Here is a 19,900-nt window from a genome sequence, read left to right on the forward strand (position 1 = left end):
ATAATAGATATCAGTACTTACAGTTTAACAATACACAATCAAAACACTTGCAGAGTTCTCATGGAGTCGCCCAAGGGTCTGTGCTAGGCCCCAAATTATTTATATTTTATAAAGATGATATCTGTTGTGTCTCAAAAATATTCCAAAGTGTCCTATTTGCCAAGACACAACTCTCTACTGTTCAGGAGAGAACCTGAAGCAGCTTCTGACTGCCGTGGAGAATAAATTGAACACATTAAAAAACTGGTTTGACTTAAATAAATTCTCATTAAACTTAAATAAAACTAAGTGTATAGTTTTTGGTACTAGACAAACCACACAGCAGGTCAAAATTATGGTAAATTCAATTGAAATCGAAAGAGTGTATGAAAGTAAATTTTGGGGAGTAATTATTGATGAAAAATGATGTTGGGAGTCACACATAGAAAATGTCCAAAATGATTGGGATACTCTCTAAAACTGATAAGAAATCATTCTACACATGATATTGTTCATTATTATTACCATATCTGACCTATTGTGTGGAAATCTGGGAAACGCATGTAAAACAAATACCCATCCTGTTTTCAAATTGCAAAAAAGAGCCATAAGAATTATAAATCGATCAAAATATACAGAACCAACTCTCTTTTCTCTCAGTTCTCTATTTATTAAATCAAATACAATGAAATTTTACGACTTAGTTGAATTTAAAATAGTACAAATAATGTATGAAGTACACAACCGTCTACTCTGCCACAGTAATCGGAAGCTGTTTGAAATGAGAGATAGTCCTTAAAACATAACATAACAAGTGTCTACAAAAAAAATGAAAACAAGAACAAATATTAAGCAAAAGTGTTCATTTGTGGAATGATTTTGGAACTGACCTGAAAAGATGTCAGTCACTTGCTGAATTAAAAAAAAAAAATTTAAAAGCAAAGTTCAAAAAAATTACTTACATCTGTCATGAGCTGTTAAAAATGTATGTATGCTGTAATTTTATATGAGTTTATAGAGTTTATATAAGGTGTCGTTAGGCGTTGTGGAGGGTGAGTAATTCATTGAGGTGGGCCACCATGTACAAAGTGCAATATTGGCTACGCATTCATTATCCTTTTGGTAGCTTAGAGCATGCTGATCTTTTTAATTTTATTGATTTATTTATTTTGGCCTCTTCTGGTTGTGGCAGCTGGTCCACAACAGCTGTCGATCATTGTTCAAGTTTGCCGTTTACTCAAAAGTGGCAGATACGTTTTCTATCATGCCAAAATGGCTGCACTAAGACCATTTTGGGACGCGTGACGTCAACGTCAGGATCTCCGTTAGCAGTGCTGCAAAACTCCTGGTTGGGAAACACTGCATCAAACAACCTAATCCAAAGTAGTGTTGAAGGCCAGATTAAGAGTTGGCCCCTCTGCATTGAGCAAACTAATGTTTACAAAAGCAAATACTTTTTTCAATTTATTTGAAAGTAATATCATTTTATGTGCATGGCTGTACATTAGGGGCAGCTCGGCTGTAAGAGAGAGTGCGGACAAATCGTGTTTCTAAATAAAAATGCGCGGTTCAATTTGCAGTAAAGATGGCGACATCTGTCGGTGACTTGATGACAGCGCCCCATACACGACCCAAGATTCCAGCAGCCAATCATATCGCAGCGTGGGCGTGTCCTCGACTTCTCGCACGTCTACTTTCCTTTGCTTCTTCACGTAACCAGACGCCCTCCGCTAAATTATTCTTTCCGATTTGGCGTTGAACTGACTGCAGCCTCCACACAGGACGCCCATCACTACTTTGAAGGACTACAACATTTATTAAGTCTTTGTGGCCGGATCAACGCTTCTCGGTGCGCTTTGAAGATTCGCGGCTTAGTTAGCTTAGCTTATTTTAGCTTGCTAGCCGCTAACAAGGAGACGCGTTTGGTAACCGCGACAACTAGACATCAAGTGTGACTTTTTGGGCGTTATTGTGCCAACATGTGTGCAAGAACGACACCGAAGTACGAGGAGGAACTTTTTGGAGTAAAAGAAGAGAAGGAGCAACATCTTCGACTTCAACTGCTGGGCAATGTTTGCACGCAGCCTCGTGTTGTGCTACGCAGAGCAGGTTTGTACACTTCTTAGCTCGCCTACTTCGTGAAGAACTTGTTTCTATCGTTAAAATAATATTCATGTGTTTGTAGTTGAATAGAATCCTACAGAGCCTCAAAGGCTAGTGATGATGAATGCCATTATTCTGGAAATTTGCATGGAAAAAAAGGAAGAATATATTGGTTAGTTGTGTATAAAGACCTCCGGGGTCTGATATTGAATTATTTAATAATTGTAGGGAAAGAATGTTTTCCAGTGGGGGAAAAAAAACAAGGACGTGTTAATTTGCAGGGATTTCAATTTGGATCTTTTAAATCCTAATAAGCATGAACTAACTGATGACTTTATCGATGTAATGTTTAGTATGAGTTTATTTCCTTTAATCACAAAACCAAGCAGTGTAACATCTTATTCCGGAACATCTAATTGACAATATATTTACTCACTGTATGGATAATATCTCGATTTGTGGCTTACTTCTGAATGACATCAGTGATCATCTGCCACTGTTTGTGAGGTATGATTGGAATTTTGTAATTGTCTATGAATCTTAATGTGTTTAACTATAAAAGAATAAGAACAGAAGAATCCATTGACAGTTTAAGAAATGAATTACTAACAGAGAGAATACTATACAAGGTGACTGACATTAACTCTTTCACTGCCATTGACGTTTATAGACGTCAAGTAAAAACCTACGGAGCACTGCCAATGACGTCTAAAGACGTCATCCAATTTTTTTTTTTTTTTTTTTGAAACGGGTGCGGGCAAGGCTTCCGGAGCTGTGGTGAAAGTTTCCAGCCTATGACTAATGACTATTTTTGGCCCCTAGAGGGCAGCGATGACTTTCTTTTGACATGATCGGGTGGGCGTCAGTAGAGGCGGAGCTAGAGCGTCGAGCAGGAGATGAGAATGGAAGACAAAGGAAAAATGGCGGCCGGTCGCGAGGAGCTCACGCCCGAGACGTTTTTTTCAAAGACCAAAAGCATCGCTGAAAGAGCACATTCTTGACGACGATGATCATCATCGATGATGAAGATGAGGGTGGTGACTCCGTGGTTGGGAAGCATTGACGCGGCAGTAGAAGACGTTAGATGGAGCTAGATGGAGGAGGGAACGGGCAATGGCGAGCGTTTGCAAGCAGCTCTACACTTACAAGACGAAAGGCATCGACCAACGCTAAAAGAGTACATTGATGACGATGATGGTCATCATCGATGATGATGAAGGTGAATCCGAGCTTGACGGCGAAATTGGAACCGCTGACGCGGCGGCTATGACGGTGTCGTAACGCGGAGCGCAACCGAGCACGCACAGGCGGACGTTCGATCGGACGACGGAGAGTGCCCCGAGTTTAATGCATATTCATCGGAGGAAGTGTGTACAGTCTGCTACTTGCTTTTTATTCCCCGGAAAAAAAGGCCGTCAAGAAAGTGTAACGTTTGCACGCAAAACGGACCAATGCGAAAGTGAAAGTAAACTGTTGTGCGAGTCCTGGCGTCTCCTTGCACGCAGGAGAGCGTTACAAAAGGAAAAACTGTATTTGAAACATCCACATAATTGTAAGTAGTACCACAGTTGCACATATTTGTAAATAGTTTGTGAAATTGTTTTGTCAAATTGTTACACTGTTGAATGGAAATAAACGTATTTTGCAAACTAAAAACACTTTTTCATTGTTGGTGGTGGATTACAGAAGTAAAGCACTATTTAGGTGTTTGTGGCATCATTCATGGACAAAAAGAAGTGTACAATTCACTAGAGTGCATGAAATAACATCGTTTCACAAAAAGCTCTTTTTCTCCGCTTTTTGTTTCAAAACAGAATTTCGGTGAAAGTAACCATTTTCTATTGTTGATTACTGAAGAACGGAATAAGGTAGAAACAAACTTTTTTTTCTGATGAAAGATGAGAGTCCAATCTTTCATTTGGTAGTATGTGTGTTTCCATAGTCCAAACACAACATTTTCTGTGGACCTTGAAAGATCACTCAAAATGCTTAAATCGGCTGGCACTGGCGACAACCCGTTTCTGAAAACGTCTGGCAGTCAAAGAGTTAACAAAGCATATGAAACATTCCTGCGAATATTTAAAGCATTATTTGATAAGCATTGTCCAATAAAATACAAAGAAAAACCATGGATCACGAAAGGGCTACAAAATGCATGCATGCAAAAAAAAAAAGAAAACATTATACAGGAAATTCTTAAAATTAAGAACTGGAGAAGCAGAAAAGAAATATAAGATATACAAAAATAAGTTAATAAATAAACAGTTATATTTCATCCTTGTTTTGTGGAATAACTTAAATGTCTTGTTTGTTTTTGACACAATTGTGACATTCTGCTTTTTTTGTTTTATTATAATTTTTTTAAATGTTCAAAATAAAGTTGAGTAAAAATGGAGAAACCAAAAGCGTCCTGAACCACTGAATCAATCTGAAGTCATTTTGTTGAAATGGTTCAGTGGCTTGAAGCATTTGACCGGAGTCAGACTTTTCAGCTTATCCAAAGATAATTTGTTTAATAAACACTTAATTTCAATCGGTGTCTCTTAATGTTGAAATTATTTAAGTACATGTTAAGCACACAGGAGATTTTTGCACATAATGTGCTGTTTTTTTTTTCACAATGTACAAAAAAACCATTTAAAGTCAATAATCAATTAACTTCAGTCACGACCCACCCGCCACAGCTTAGCGGTCGGTTAGCATCGCAAACTTACATCAACTAGGCGGTGAGTTACCGGTCACGGGAAAATAACCACCGCAGATTGTTCATCTTGGCCAAACAATACGCGGCCGCTTCAGTATGATCTAACCACCGTCTGCTTTTTTTCCCTTTCTATAAGGAGTGCATCTAATCAAGAGTGCAAAAAAATACGGACAACCCGTAACAGTTGGTAGCTCTGCAACAACAGTTATTAGAACAATCAATCAATATAATCCGAAACAATTTCTTGTGCTACTCGGCGAGCTTCTGGAATGGAATTGGCTACATGTTGTTTTATGTCAGCGGCACATCAGTTTAGTAGGTATAGCATTAGCGTTTGAATGCCATTAGAACCCTTAGTCAGGATTGATTGTTTTGTTTTCGTGCTACTACTAGCATTGTCTGCTAGCGACATGTCATGATTACGTGAAGAAGTGCAGACTTATAACCAGGGTTGGGAGGGTTGCTTTTAAGGGTCTCATATTATTCTTTCAACATTCTAAAATACTTCTCAAATGTGTAAAAGACTCATCAAAATTTACTTTGGATCTAATATTTTGGCTGTCCCTAAATCAGCCCAAAAAAAACCGCTCTGTTCAAAACAGCCTGTTTTAGGGGTGTGTCACTTTTACGTAAATAGCTGCACCAGGCCACGTCTAGGTCACACCCTTCTCTCTCGAAGGGGCAGTGATTTTGGTCATGGTAGCCATGTGCTAATGTTGTGAATGGAAGCGACTGGCCATGGCAGCAGAAGAAAAGAAAAATACGGACATGTCTCTTACACATTTGAGAACTATTTAAATATGTGGAAAAGTGGCAAAATGTTTTACCATAACAAAAAGTCGCATAACGTTACTACAGAGACGATGTTGTAGCGTTAGTTTGTGATTGTTTAGGCAACGGTTATTTTTGCCGTAACCGACAAATCTCCCACAAGCGTTATTTTGCCGTGCAATGTCTCCGATTGACCGTGAATGCTTGTAGACATTTACAAGCGGTTATGAATCAAGCAAATGTGCACATTTAGCGCGCTCGCAATGAGCAAGCCGTTTCGTCGAGACCACTTAGCGGCTGGTTAGAAACAATAATACACAACATCAAGTCGCGCTTGAGATTTGACTTCACTAAACCAAATGTATGTTTGCCTTCTTGCGTCCCGCAGACGTTGGTGAGAAATATCTTCGTCCTGAGGAGCAGGTGGTGAAGTCTCCTCTTGTGAAACAGGAGGAAGAAGAGCATCCTTACATCAAAGAGGAAGAAAAGCCCCTTTTCGTCAAAGAGGAGGCGTTTGAGGATGATGTCACCAAGACACCACTGACCTTTGCCCCTTTTAAGAGTAAAGATGAAGTCATGGGTGAGAGTGAGGTGGACAGAGGGGCGGAGCCTCCAAGCAGCTCAACTCCGCAACACATGGAGACAGAAGGTGATTCAGACCAATGGGGATCATCACTAGCACAAAGTGATGACGTAAGGTCACAGTCGACTGACACTGACGATGATGAATGCGCTAAAGGTGATCATGCTGACAACAACCGCTGCAAATGTTCTCAGTGTGCGAAAACATTCAGTTTGAAAGGGAGTTTAAAAGTTCACCTGAGAAAACACACTGGAGCAAAACCGTTTTCCTGTTCAGACTGCGGCAAAAGCTTCTCTGTCAAAAGAAATTTAATAAGACATACAAGTACACACACCGGAGAGAAACCTTTTTCCTGCTCAGACTGCGGAAAAAGCTTCCAAGACCAAGTCATATTTAACAATACACAAAAGGACACACACTGGAGAGAAACCTTTTTCCTGCTCAGACTGCGGAAAAAGCTTCTCTGATAAGTCAGATTTAACAAAACACACAAGAACACACACTGGAGAGAAACCTTTTGCCTGCTCAGACTGCGGCAAGAGCTTCTCTGTCCAAAGAAATTTAATAAGACATACAAGTACACACACTGGAGAGAAACCTTTTTCCTGCTCAGACTGCGGCAAAAGCTTCAAGACCAAGTCATATTTAACAATACACAAAAGGACACACACTGGAGCAAAACCTTTTTCCCTTCTCAGACTGTGGCAAAAGCGTCAATGATTTTGAATAAAATAGAGAGGGAGGAAATAAGTGATCCCGCTTATTTAAAAAATGTTCAGACTTAGAAATGAATAAGTCTTTGATTTTTATGGCAACTTTATTTTAACCAGCTCCTCTCGTGTAGTCCTTCGCTGATCTCGACCTTTTTCATATTGATTGAGACCCCACGAGCTGATATCTTGCATGGAGCCCCCCAGAACCCAAAATTTAGCAGCAACAAAACTTAAAGGGGAAGTCAACCCAAAATGTTCTTAACAATATGTTGTATGTGCCTCCACTAGTCTAAAGACGGCATTCAGGTTAATATTGCGTTTATCTTGAACATTGCTCCAGTGTTATGTAATGTGTTTAAACGCCAATGTATGCTTGAGTAATATTGTAAGCTACTTTTGTTTTCTCTGCTTTGCTTCCGAATGTCGTTAACGGTTGTGTTTGTTGACGTTTGTAGGTGTTGTGTATTTGCTTATGTGAAGCACATTGAGTTGCCTTGTGTATGAAATAGAAATAAAATATAGAAGAAAAAGCCACCTTGCCTTTTCCCCCAAATTAGCGTGGAAAATACCTTCAGGGACACACAAAGCCAGATGTACAGTATGGCCACGTTCGGAGTGTTTTAAGTCTCGGCTTAAGACCCACTTTTACTCCTTGGCTTTTAGTTCAGCATGAATTGTGTGGTCCGCGTGGTATTATTATTTTATTATTTCATTTTTATAAATTTTTTTGGGGGGTTGGGGTAAATATATTTTTATTGTATTTATTCCTTTATTTTACTTATTGTATTTTAGTAATTTATATTATTGTTGGTTTTTACTAGATTTCATGTGTATGTATGATAGTATGTGGATCTCAATGTGCAGCACTTTGTAAACACTCGTTTATAAAATGTGCTATAGACAAAAGTGGATTGGATTAGATTAAAAGTGATCACGTTACGTAAACCGGCAGTACAATGCAAATGCAAATAAATTTGTACTTCTGAGCATTAGCGGAGCGTAAGATATGATAAGTGTGCTCGACTCGAAGTGCAATGGCGTGTCATCACTAACCTTTATTAGAAGGGAAGTGTTGCATTCAAACCTTGCAGCAGGAATTTGTGAAAGCCACAGATGACAAAAGTGGCCAAAAGTACAAATATTGCATATATCAGTAATATATCAGATACTGCATCAAATGTTTGCTACTAGCTAATGCCAGTACATTACTAGCTATTACATAGAGCAATAAATTAAACTCATAACATTTGATGGTTAAATCGCATCCCTGATAATAAACGTTCAGTTCACGGTACGTCAAGATGTTTGTTCATTTTGATGGCAAATTTTTAATCTGCACATTCACCACAATAAATCCAATTTAAACAGGCATTTAAACTTTACATATCGGGAACAACACACTGAAAAGGGGAATAATGAGACCTCGCAGTTTTGTGTCTTTCTAACTGCAGCAAAAATGGCGACATCTGCCGATTACTTGATGACAGTGCTTGCTCTGAAGCCGCCAATCTCCAGCAGCCAATCATATCGCAGCGGGGGCGTGTCCTGCCTGACTTCCGAGTTCCGACGCACATCCACTTTCGTTTCCTCACGTAACCAGACGCCCTCCGCTAAACCATTCTTTTCGATTCCGTGCTGAACCGACTACAACCTCCAAACAGGACGTTAATCACTACTTTGAAGGTCTACGACACCATTGATCTAATCTCAGCGTGTGAATAAACTCGTTTCGGTGCGCGTTGATGCTTCTCGCCCTACTTGGCTTAGCTTAGCTTAGTTCGCTAGCCGCTAGCAAAGAGAAGCACTTAACACGTCGTCAAGAAGAGGTCAAGTGAGACTTTGTTGGCATTATTGTGCTAAAATGTTTGCAAGAACGACACCAAAGTACGAGGAGGAATTCTTTGGAGTAAAAGAAGAGAACGAGCAACATTTTCAAAAGCTGGACGATGTTTGCGAGGAGCCTCGAGTTGTGCTACACACAGCAGGTTTGTACACTTCTTACTCTCCCTTGCTTAGCACTAGTACTACTATATAGCGTTAAAAATATCAAAATGCAGTCCTCATTACTGTATACAGTAAAATAATTCCAGCCATTATGTTATTGTAACTTAAGTGCATACTACGTTTTCACACATCAATACGTTTTCAATTGTTAACATATGATCAAAGGTGAGTAACTCTTTGAGGTGAGTTTTACAAACAAACAAAATGAAATAAAATTTGAATACGTTAACTTGACTCTATGTGCTAAGTTTAAAAGTAGAATATTGTAGCCACAAAGCCATGTTAATGCACCACACATATCGTGCCTGAAAGTTACATTTGTTATATATAGAATATGATATATCGATCAATCAATCAAAACTTTATTTATAACACACACACACAATAGAATATATGAATGCATAAATGGCTGGCTTCAGATCAGGAGATGAGACACCACTGATAACCACTAGGGCGGAGGTATGGATGGAAGGCCCAACCTTCACCCGGCCCACATGGGACAGCACCCAGACAGCTGCAGCTAACCAATGCTACCAGGGCAGAGAAACCTTGCCAGCAAGCTGAATTCTCGCGGTATTTGTGAGTTCACAGACTCCGGAGAATGCATCTTGTACTGCGCCCGCTGATACGTTTGCAGGCTTGCAGCCAACATTTTTTAGGTCGGATCAATCCGGTGCTGTTTAGAGCAGGATAAAACCAATAAGTGCGGGTGGCGGGGGGGGGGGGGGGACAAACCCAACCTATAAATGGACGCTGCAATTAATTCTGTTCTCGCAGCATTACTCACCGTTTCCTTGTTGAATTTGAACAGCGAGAGAGGCTTTGTGCATTTTTTATCTGGTAAAGATGTTTGTGCTTCTCCCGCCCCCTCCCTAAGATGAGACGGAAGACGACATTTTCATCCGTTGCCTTGATTGTTTCAAACAAACGTACAAAGATGCATCATCGTCCAATCAGCTCGAAGTATCGTACAGCAAGTCACTGCTTTCCCAGGTGGATCTGTCGAGTGAAGTTGCCTACTGCCCGAAGCCAGCTGGGATAGGCTCCAGCAAACCTTGTGAGGAAAAACAGTTAAGAAAATGGATGGATGGATATATTATATTACACAAAAAACATAGACCCAATCCCCCCCCCAAATGGTTCGGTTCGATTTGGGTTTCTGATGCATCGTACGGTGTGCGATAAGCCCCAAGTCAAGGTGCTGCTGTCGAAACAATAATACACATCAACTGACGCTTGTCTTCTTGTCTTGCAGACGTCGGTGAGGAATATCTTCGTCCTGACGAACAGGAGGTGAAGTCTCCTCATGTTAAAAAGGAGGAGGAGCATCCTTACATCAAAAAAGAGGAAAAGCCCCTTTTTGTCAAAGAGGAGGCGTTTGAGTATGATGTCACCAAGTCACCACTGGTCTTCGCCCCTTTAAAGAGTGAAGATGAAGTCAAGGGTGAGTGTGAGGAGGACAGAGGGGCGGAGCCTCCAAGCAGCTCAAGTCCGCAACACACGGAGACAGAAGGTGATGCAAACCACTGACAAAGTAATGACATAAGGTCTAAAGGGTCGATACCGATTATTAGTTGAGTGATAACCAATATTAGAAGCTGATATTCATTTTCAGTAAAAAAAAAAAAGGGGTGGGGGGGGTATTGGCGTCGACATTTTGTAATTTAAACTTCTCATCCCAACTGTTTGTTAGTACTTGTCGTATATGCTGCCAAACCTCATTTGAAAAAATGAAAAGAAAGAATTTGTACTGTATTTGTTTTAAGCTTGTAATTGTGTTGAAACTCACAAAATAAGTTGTTTTAAAGTCAAGCAAACTATAATAAACAATTAAGGTTCTAAATGAACTTTTTTTTAAATCATCAACCAATGTTGCTGGTGACTAGGGGTGGGAACCTCTAGGTCCCTCACGATATGATACGATATGCGATAGCATGCTCCCGATAAAGATTATCTCACGTTATGAGTGGGGTGGGTGGCCGCGACCGACTGCTGCGGGTGCTTCGAGCCAGTCGTGCCGCGGTTGATGGCTCAGAGCGCTGTCCGTCACCTTCATTTGTCTTACGGCTCCCGCGGGTCCGCGCCTCCCACAAGTGCTCGAATAAAGTTCCCGGGGGGTGCCGTGAGGCCGGCGCCACCCCCACGCGTGTATTCCTTTGCACTTCATCGGCTGGGGCGCCGAGGGTTGGGAGTGGAAGGACGCTGCGGCGCGCGACTCACGCCCAAGTCACACTGACTGCGGAATTGACGCTGTGCGTTTTCCACACGGCATCCGTACGGACTGCAATTCACACTGACTGTGTTGCATTTTATGGGTGCATAAGTATGTGAAGCTCTCACTTAATCGGACATCGCACCTCCTTTTGCGGTGAGAACTTCATCCAAACACTTTCTTTAGCGACTTATCTTCGTTTTGCCACTCTTCCTTGCAAAAGTTGAGCGATGTTGGATGGGCGTCTAGAAATCAACTGCCCGCTTCAGGTCCCGCCACAGTATTTGGAAAGAATTGAAGTCAGGATTTCAACTGGGCACATCCGGAACATGAATCTTGTTCTTCTTCAGACATTCCTTGGTTGTATTGCTGGAATGCTTTGGATTATTGTTATGTTGCATGATCCATTTTCTACCAGGCTGTAACTTCACAAAGGACGGCTTCAGGTTATGGTCCAGGATTTCACGATATTCCTCTGAATTCACGATTCCCTGGACTATGTGGAGTTGTCCAGGTCCTGAGGATGAAAAGCCAGCCCAGAACTTAACATTCTCACCGTCATGCTTCACTCTAGGGTGAAGGTTCTCTTGCTGCTATGCAGTGTTGACTTTTCACCAAACAGTTCCATTTCGGACTCATCTGTCCACAGACGGGACTTCCAAAAAGCTTCAGGTTTGTCCAGGTACTCTCTGGCAAAGTTGAGATGGGCAGCTTTGATCTTTTTTGTGAGCAAGCCTTGTCGATTGACTTTTCTTCCGATTGTTGAAGCATGCACGTGTCCCAGATGCAGCAAAAGAGGTCTGCAAATCCCTCCTTGTGATGTTTGAGTTGGCTTTTTACCCGAATGATCATTTGTCTTGTGGTTCTTGCTGATATTTTGGAAGGTCGTCCACTTCTAGGCAGGATTGTAGTCATTTTTAGTTGCATATGATCTGCTTCACAGTGGAATGATGAAGCTCAATTTTTTTAGACGACTTAATAGCTTTTCCCAGACAGATGTGTTGTCACTAAGTAGATGAGATTTCTCTTCCTCTCAGCATGACTGACCTGTATGGGTTCACCTGGGTAAGACTAAAGTGTTGTCTCCGTTTCAGTCAGTGACGCACAATTTCTTCGCTTCTCATTTCATTGCTTCTCATTTCATTGGTCCATTTCAGGGCTTAGTTTAAGTTACCAATTTGTCTTACCTGATTTTACTTGACTGCTTGTTTTAAGCAATGCAGCTCAGGGTTCACTTACTTTTGCACCTAAACGAATTGACCAAAAAATCTTTTTAATTTAGTTTTGACTGCACAATTGATTTTTTTTAAAAGAACAATGCATTCAAATGCTAAACCAACACCCATCCGTCCTTTCATATAAAATTGAATGGATCCCAATGAACAACAAAATCAGGTTGAAACAATTGGAAAATCCAATTTGCTCAAGAGGTTCCCAAACTTTTGAGCAGCACTGTATGTTTCCAGTAATATCACACCGGCCTGTTTAGTGTTTTATTCAGCTATGTAAGTAGTTTCATTACTGCCTTACCTTTCACAAAGTGATCACTGCACATACGAACGTTGTCCGACTCAGACAAAGTTTTTTATTTTTTTTGTAACTTGCATTTTATTGTGTTTTTTTTTAATTCCCTTTTTCGTTTAAACGACAAACAACAAAACATTTTAACATTACATTGTTAGGGCAGATGATACAAATGCAAATAAACAATGTCCATACATCGAGTCCTTATTGTCCAGTGGTGGTGTCCTCCTTGTTTGTTTTCTTCTTATAGTCCATCCATTTTTCCCATTTATCCTCAAACTGTCTCTCTTGTAGTCTTAATCGGCGCCGGCCTCACGGCACCCCCCCCCCCCCCCCCCCGGAACTTTATTCGAGCACTTGTGGGAGGCGCGGACCCGTGGGAGCCGTAAGACAAATGAAGGTGACGGACAGCGCTCTGAGCCATCAACCGCGGCACGACTGGCTCGAAGCGCCCGCATTAAATTTTCTTGAAAACTTTTTGGGCGTCGGCCAGTTTACTTGGGCGCCCAAGTATTAACATGGTGTGGTAATGGCTGGATGTCTAGCAAGAATTTGCAGAATACTTGCTTAATTTTTTTATACGTAATACAGGGATGTGATTTTTCCGCTAATTCGCGGAATTCCGCTTTTTTTTTATCTCCCCCCCCCAAAAAAAAATCCGATTTTTTTTTTTATTTATTTTATTTTTTTTTTTTTTTAGTAGTTCATTGTGTATGCACATGACTCCGACAGATAACATATTCTGCTATAACAAAGACATTTGTGGTATGCTCTAATATGAGTTACTTTTCATTTGGTCATGATACAATTATTTGTTCATGAAATTTGAACTCTTCAACATTATTTATGTGTTAACTTAGTAATCACATTAGTTAGATATGATGATATTCTCAGTGATAGTTTTTAAAAGCAAAGGCAGTCCAATGTTTTTGAATGTGACTGATTTTGAGTTGACTAAAACTGCCATTTTATATGGGATAGTTCAATATACATTGAAAATTTATGCTGTTGTTTTGTCTATTTCTTTGTCATGTGAGTGCATTGAAAGTACTTAAAAACACGGACCCCTGGACCTAGCTGGGTGCCAGCGGCCCCCAGACCCCCGGCTAAATTTTCAGATAATTTCACTTTGGTCAAATCACATCCCTGGTAATAATTGCGTGGCATCCAAACCGCACCGCACTGAAGCTGGTGTGAATTGACACGCAGACTCGAATACTTTCTATTCTTGCGAGGTCCGCACGGATGCCTTACGGAAAACGTACCGCGTCCTTCCCGCAGTCGGTGTGAATCGGGCATCAGAAGTGACACTCTGGACTTTTAAAGGTAAATTTGCCCCCCCAAAAAAAATGTTTGCAGTGGCGTGACAGAGATTTTACTACTGCATACTATGCTACTTCACAACAAAATGATTATAGTTCGGGAATAGAGGGCAAACAAACAATACAATTTCACTGGATTCATAACACAGTTACCTGGCTGGGGTGGAGCAGCAGGGGAAGGAGATGCGTGCGTGTGTGTGTGTGTGTGTGTGTGTGTCCCACACCGCGACCGTGGGTAATTAGCGTTCACGTGACCGAGCGAGCGAGAGAGCTAGGTCGGGTGCGCGCGAGCAGGGGACGCATATTGGGGGGGGTTTCACACGCGATTAATCATGCAGCTTTTCTAAAAGGTTGTGTCAACGTTGACCTGTCCTCAGTAGAGTTTATTTAAAAAAAAATAACTTTCCAAAGGGCACTTTTTTTTGAAGGGCAGAGGGGCAAGGGTGTGAGCACCATTAGGGGTCTACCTGAGCACGCCAGTGTATGTTTGTTATTTGGGTAGCAGAATTAACAGGGGTGAAATTTGACCCAGTGGGTTCTCCAGGGTTAATGCTTTTATTAATTCAACGAACCATCAACATTGAGTTTTGTGACTTCAGATTATGAGTAAGTAAATGAGGATTTGGATTTTGTCTGGTGCCCCTACAGGCGACTGAGGGAATTATGACTTCCTCAAGTGCCGTTCCAATTATCAATCAGTCGCAAACGACCACTCAATTATCACTACACCAGGATAATCAGAATGTTAGATCCGATTCCAATCGATTCTCAACAACACCGCCAACAAGATATAAAATGGGGTTGCCAGATTGGGGGCCCCCTTGTAGCCAGGGGCCCTAAGCAGCTGCTTAAGCCGCGTTTCCACCGCAGCACGTTCGGGTAAGGGGGGGGACTTTCACAGGAAACGTCCTCTCAGCCGGCCCCGCTTGTGGCTGTCTCTCCACTGCGGAGGACAATCCATTTGGCGACGTCACGAGTTTCGATCGACACGTAAACGCCGTGCGACGCTTCCTCCCGTGACGTCACCCAAGCACCGCGCGACGAAAACGAGGAAAGAGAAAAACTTGTGGCGGTTGCTGTTTTTTTCTGCTTTTTTTTTTATCTACTTGGCATGGCTGGATGGTGTGAGGAGACGGCGTTTAGATGAAGAATTTGAAAAGGCTAACAATAGAGTGGAACAAAAACAGGCAAAGGATTAAGAGAATTGTTTTGGTGGAAGAGACTTAAGCCGAGAATGCATCATCGTTGCGCATGAAGACAAGATCATTTTTTATACAAAATATTTTTTAGCCAATCAGCACGAAAGCTCGATCGGGAGTTTATCGTGCCGGCGGAGTACCTACCCTCGAGTAGGACCGTCGCTCGTCCCCGTAAGTTCCTGTAAATATTGCCCGGTTGGGAACACTCCCAGTGCACATACGCGGCTGGCCTCGTAAATTTACCCCGAAGTTCCTGCGGTGGAAACGCGGCTTTAGTCGGTTTATAGGCTGGGTCACGCTTGAGATTTTAAGTTGACCAAACCAAATGTGTGTTTGTCTTTTTGTTTCCTGCAGACGTCAGTGAGAAATATCTTCGTCCTGAGCGACAGGAGGTGAAGTCTCTTCATGTGAAAAAGGAGGAAGAAGATAAACATTCTTATTTTAAAGAAGAGAAAAAGCCCCCTCGTGTAAAAAAGGAGGAGGCTGAGGATGATATCACCAAGTCACCAATGACCTTTGCCCCTTTCAAGAGTGAAGATGAAGCCAAGGGTGAGAGTGAGGAGGAAAGAGGGGCAGAGCTTCCAAACAGCAGCTCAACTCCTCAAAACATGATGACAGAAAGTGATGTAGACCACTGGGGCCCCCCACAAGCACAGAGTGATGACATATGGTTCCATTCTGACGACGATGAGGATGATGGTGGTGATGATGAACACGCTGATGGTGAAAAGTCGTGTCACACTGACAACAAATGCTGGAAATGTTCTCAGTGTGGGAAAACATTGTGTTCAAAACAAAATTTGAAAGTTCACTTGAGAAAACACACTGGGGAGAAACCTTTTGCCTGTACAGACTGTGGCAAAGGCTTCGCTCAGAAGTCATGTTTAACAAAACACACAAGAACGCACACTGGAGAAAAACCTTTTTCCTGCTCAGACTGTGGAAAAAGCTTCTCTGAAAAATCACATTTAACAAAACACACAAGAACACACACTGGAGAGAAACCTTTTTCCTGCTCATACTGCAGCAAAAGCTTCTCTGAAAAATCACATTTAACAAGACACACAAGAACACACACAGGAGAAAAATTTGCCTGTTCAGACTGTGGCAAGAGCTTCTCTGAAAAATCAAGCTTAACAACACATATAAGAACACACACTGGAGAAAAACTTTTTGCCTGCTCAGGCTGTGGCAAAAGGTTCTCTGAAAAATCACATTTAACAAGACACACAAGAACACACACTGGAGAAAAACTTTTTGCCTGCTCAGACTGTGGCAAAAGTTTCTCTGAAAAATCAAGCTTAACAACACATATAAGAACACACACTGGAGAAACACCTTTTTCTTGCTCAGTCTGTGGAAAAAGCTTCAATCAAAAGATAACTTTAGCAGTCCACAAAAGAAAACACACTGGAGAGAAACCCTTTTCCTGCTCAAATTGTGGCAAAAGTTTCTCGAACAAGTCGGCTTTAACAAGACACACAAGAACACACACTGGAGAGAAACCATTTGCCTGCTCAGACTGTGGCAAAAGCTTCTCTAATAAGTCAGATTTAACAAGACACACAAGAACACACGCTGGGAAGAAACCATTTAGTTGCAGTGTTTGTGCTAAAAGATTCTCTAGTAAAAAGCTTGTTGAGACACACGAGTGTGCTGGTGAGAAAAGCAGCCATCTTTGAAGCTTAAAAAAGGAAGGGAGTGAGTCTGGTGTGCTGTAAAAGTGTGAATTATTTTGAATAAAATAGAGAGGGAGGAAATAAGTATTTGATCCCTGCTGATTTTGAAAGGTTTCATACTAAGAAAATAATGAAGAGTCTCTGATTTTTATGGCAGCTTTATTTTAACAGTGATAGACAGAATATCAGAAAAATGGAAAGTCTGACGTGAAATAAAAAATCTAAATTAATTTGCATTTTGTTGAGGGAGATCATTAACCAGCTCCTCTCGTGTAGTCCTTCGCTGATCTCGACCTTTTTCATATTGATTGAGACCCCACGAGCTGATATCTTGCATGGAGCCCCCCAGAACCCAAAATTTAGCAGCAACAAAACTTAAAGGGGAAGTCAACCCAAAATGTTCTTAACAATATGTTGTATGTGCCTCCACTAGTCTAAAGACGGCATTCAGGTGTCAGCGGCTACGACCTCTGATATCTGCTGCCGTGTACAGTGTTGTGAAAAAGTATTTCCATCCCCTCCTCAAATTCTCACTTTTATTGGACAGTTTGCCCACTTGAATGTTTAATTCATTCACTGCCATTGATGGCTATAGACGACAAAAATTCATTTGAACTATTTCTATTCATTAAAAATTTGTTCCCACTTTTGTTAACAAGAGTATGAAAACCTAGATTTTTATTTTATTTTATTGTAGTAGAACAGATTAATCGTGAGTTAACTAGTGAGGTCATGCCATTAATAACGGTTAAAAATTGTAATCGGCCGACGCCCCTAATTTTGTATCTTTTTTTTTTTAATATATATATATTTTTTAGAATTATTTGTTTTTTTTGTGTGTTTTTTAAAAAAAAAAGATAATTAAAAATTCATCAGGCATCAGGTGATTACAATTTGTAATTGTAATTAACCGCATGACTTCCTTAACTCACGATTAATCACAAATTTTATATCTGTTCTAAATATACAAAAACATTTTTATAGGTTTTCATACTCTTGTTAACAAAAATGAACAAATAAAGTTAAACCAATAAAATAGTTGAAATGATTTTTATTTTTTTTTTTTCGTCTATAGCTGTCAACGGCAGTGAATGAGTTAAAATCATCTAACAAATAAAACATACAATGCAGTTATTTTTTGGTGGAGATTTTATTTTTTAAAGACCAAACACTATTCAAAGCTGCCTGGCCTTTTCAAAAGTATTCACGTTCATTATTCAAGTAAAAGTATAGAAATTAGGATTTCAGAAGACTTAAGAATCAACTCCAGCTTTTTACTTAAAACTGTAAATGTAATGCTTTAAAAACTACTCTAACTATAAATATTAAATGTTTTTTAAAGTTTTCTGTCAATGTGTTTAAAAGTTGGTCAGCGTGTGTTCTTTTAGTAATATTGTAAGCTACTTTTGTTTTCTCTGCTTTGCTTCCGAATGTCGCTTGTGTTTGTTGATGTTTTTGGTGTTACGTATTTGCTTGTGTGGAGCACATTGAGTTGCCTTGTGTATGAAATAAATTGATTAATTAAATTAAATGTAGAAAAAAGCCACCTTGCTTTGCCTTGCCATTTTCCCAAATCAGCGTGAAAGATACCTTCAGGGACACACAAAGCCATCTGGGATTGAAATTGGCTGTTGAACAGTCGTCACGGAAATGATTGACGCAAATGTCCTACTCTTTTGTATACAATATTAAAAGAGTGTCGACTGGCTGGCCAGGCTAACTCAACCCGAAATCAAACCACCACAGCTGCGTACTAGCTAACGTGCATAATATGCTAGTCTTTGGACATGTGATTTTCACACATTCAAATTTTCTATGTAACCGTTTTTACATTATTAGCGTGATGTACAATATTCCGATGACATAAGAACTAAATTGTATCCATACCTGGTTTGGATTCTTTCATTTTTCATGTAATAATGTACAAGTGCCTCTTGGCTGCTTGTAAGGACATTCATCTAATGTTAGATCAATGGGGTTTTTGCCACAGAGGAGGCGGGACTTCCGACTTCCGGGTTTCACACATTAGCACTGTTTCCGGTTCCCGTTTGCCGCGGCCCTTGCTGCTTCTCACCGCTCCCTCAGGGAATGGGTCAAATGTGGAGAATGAATTTTGCCCCACTTAGGTGGGTGTGACAATCATTTTTTTTTGTCAAAAAATGTCAGCGTCTAACACAAATCAACCAATATCTTGGTCAGAATGACCAATTTGTATCGGTTGGTCCAATCACCAATATATATATTGGTTGAAAACACCTGCCATTCTAGAGTGGTTGTCTTAAGGGGGAATTTGACTAAACCGTTTTTAGAGTGAGAGCTGAGACGCCCTGCGCCGTCGGGAGCACGCGGTCGGGGGCCGCAGGGGTGAGGGTGAGGGTGTGAGTGTTGCACCGCGGCCAGCAGTGGCCGGAAATGGCGCTGATGTGTGAAACCCGGAAGTCCAAGGCATCTACCCCTTCACATCCAATTACTGTTCATATGGCACTTTTGCCTCTGCAGGCAGTTTGTTATAGTAGTCAAATGACGTTTCATCACATTTTGAATTGAAAATAATCCTCACAAATTGCAATGATCCAGAGTCCAACGTCCATGAGCGGAGAGCTTGTTTTTACTGAGTCCTTTTGACTTGTGACATAAGCTCAGAATCGTGTACTACCCCACCTTCCCTCCCTCAAAAAAATGATCTTCTCAAGGACATAATGATTAGTATGTGGTATTAAAATCAAATGTTTTATTGAAGGCTACCTGTTTCAACTGCATGTACAGTATGGCCATGTTCGAACTAATCCCACTTTTATTCCTTGGCTTTTAGTTCAGCATGAATTGTGTGGTCCCCTGCGTGTTTTGGAGTTTTTGTTATTTTATTTGTTTTTAAAATTATTTTAATGTATTTAATTCTTTATTTTACATATTGTATTTTACTATTTTATTGACGTTGTTTTTTTTTTTTTTTTTTTCATTTTTATAGTCAGTTTTTACTAGTTTTCATGTGTATGATAGTGTGCGGATCTAAATCTCATCCCTGATAATAAACTTTATTTGACCTCAAAATGCTTGTTCATCTTAATGGCATTTTTTTAAACTGCACATTTACCACAATAAACTGG

At 40.6% G+C, this 19,900-nt stretch overlaps 1 pseudogene across 1 annotated transcript; it reads left to right on the top strand.

The window, feature by feature from the left end:
• The first annotated feature begins 1,636 nt into the window (after positions 1-1,636).
• Positions 1,637-19,844, top strand: LOC144044894 (uncharacterized; annotated as a pseudogene). Its single transcript, XR_013291383.1, has 5 exons — positions 1,637-2,088; positions 5,946-6,852; positions 8,646-8,838; positions 10,113-10,370; positions 15,469-19,844. The product of XR_013291383.1 is annotated as an uncharacterized LOC144044894 (transcript).
• The last annotated feature ends 56 nt before the right edge of the window (positions 19,845-19,900 follow it).

The sequence above is a fragment of the Vanacampus margaritifer genome, chromosome 2, assembly GCF_051991255.1.
Source record: "Vanacampus margaritifer isolate UIUO_Vmar chromosome 2, RoL_Vmar_1.0, whole genome shotgun sequence".
NCBI lineage: Eukaryota > Metazoa > Chordata > Actinopteri > Syngnathiformes > Syngnathidae > Vanacampus > Vanacampus margaritifer.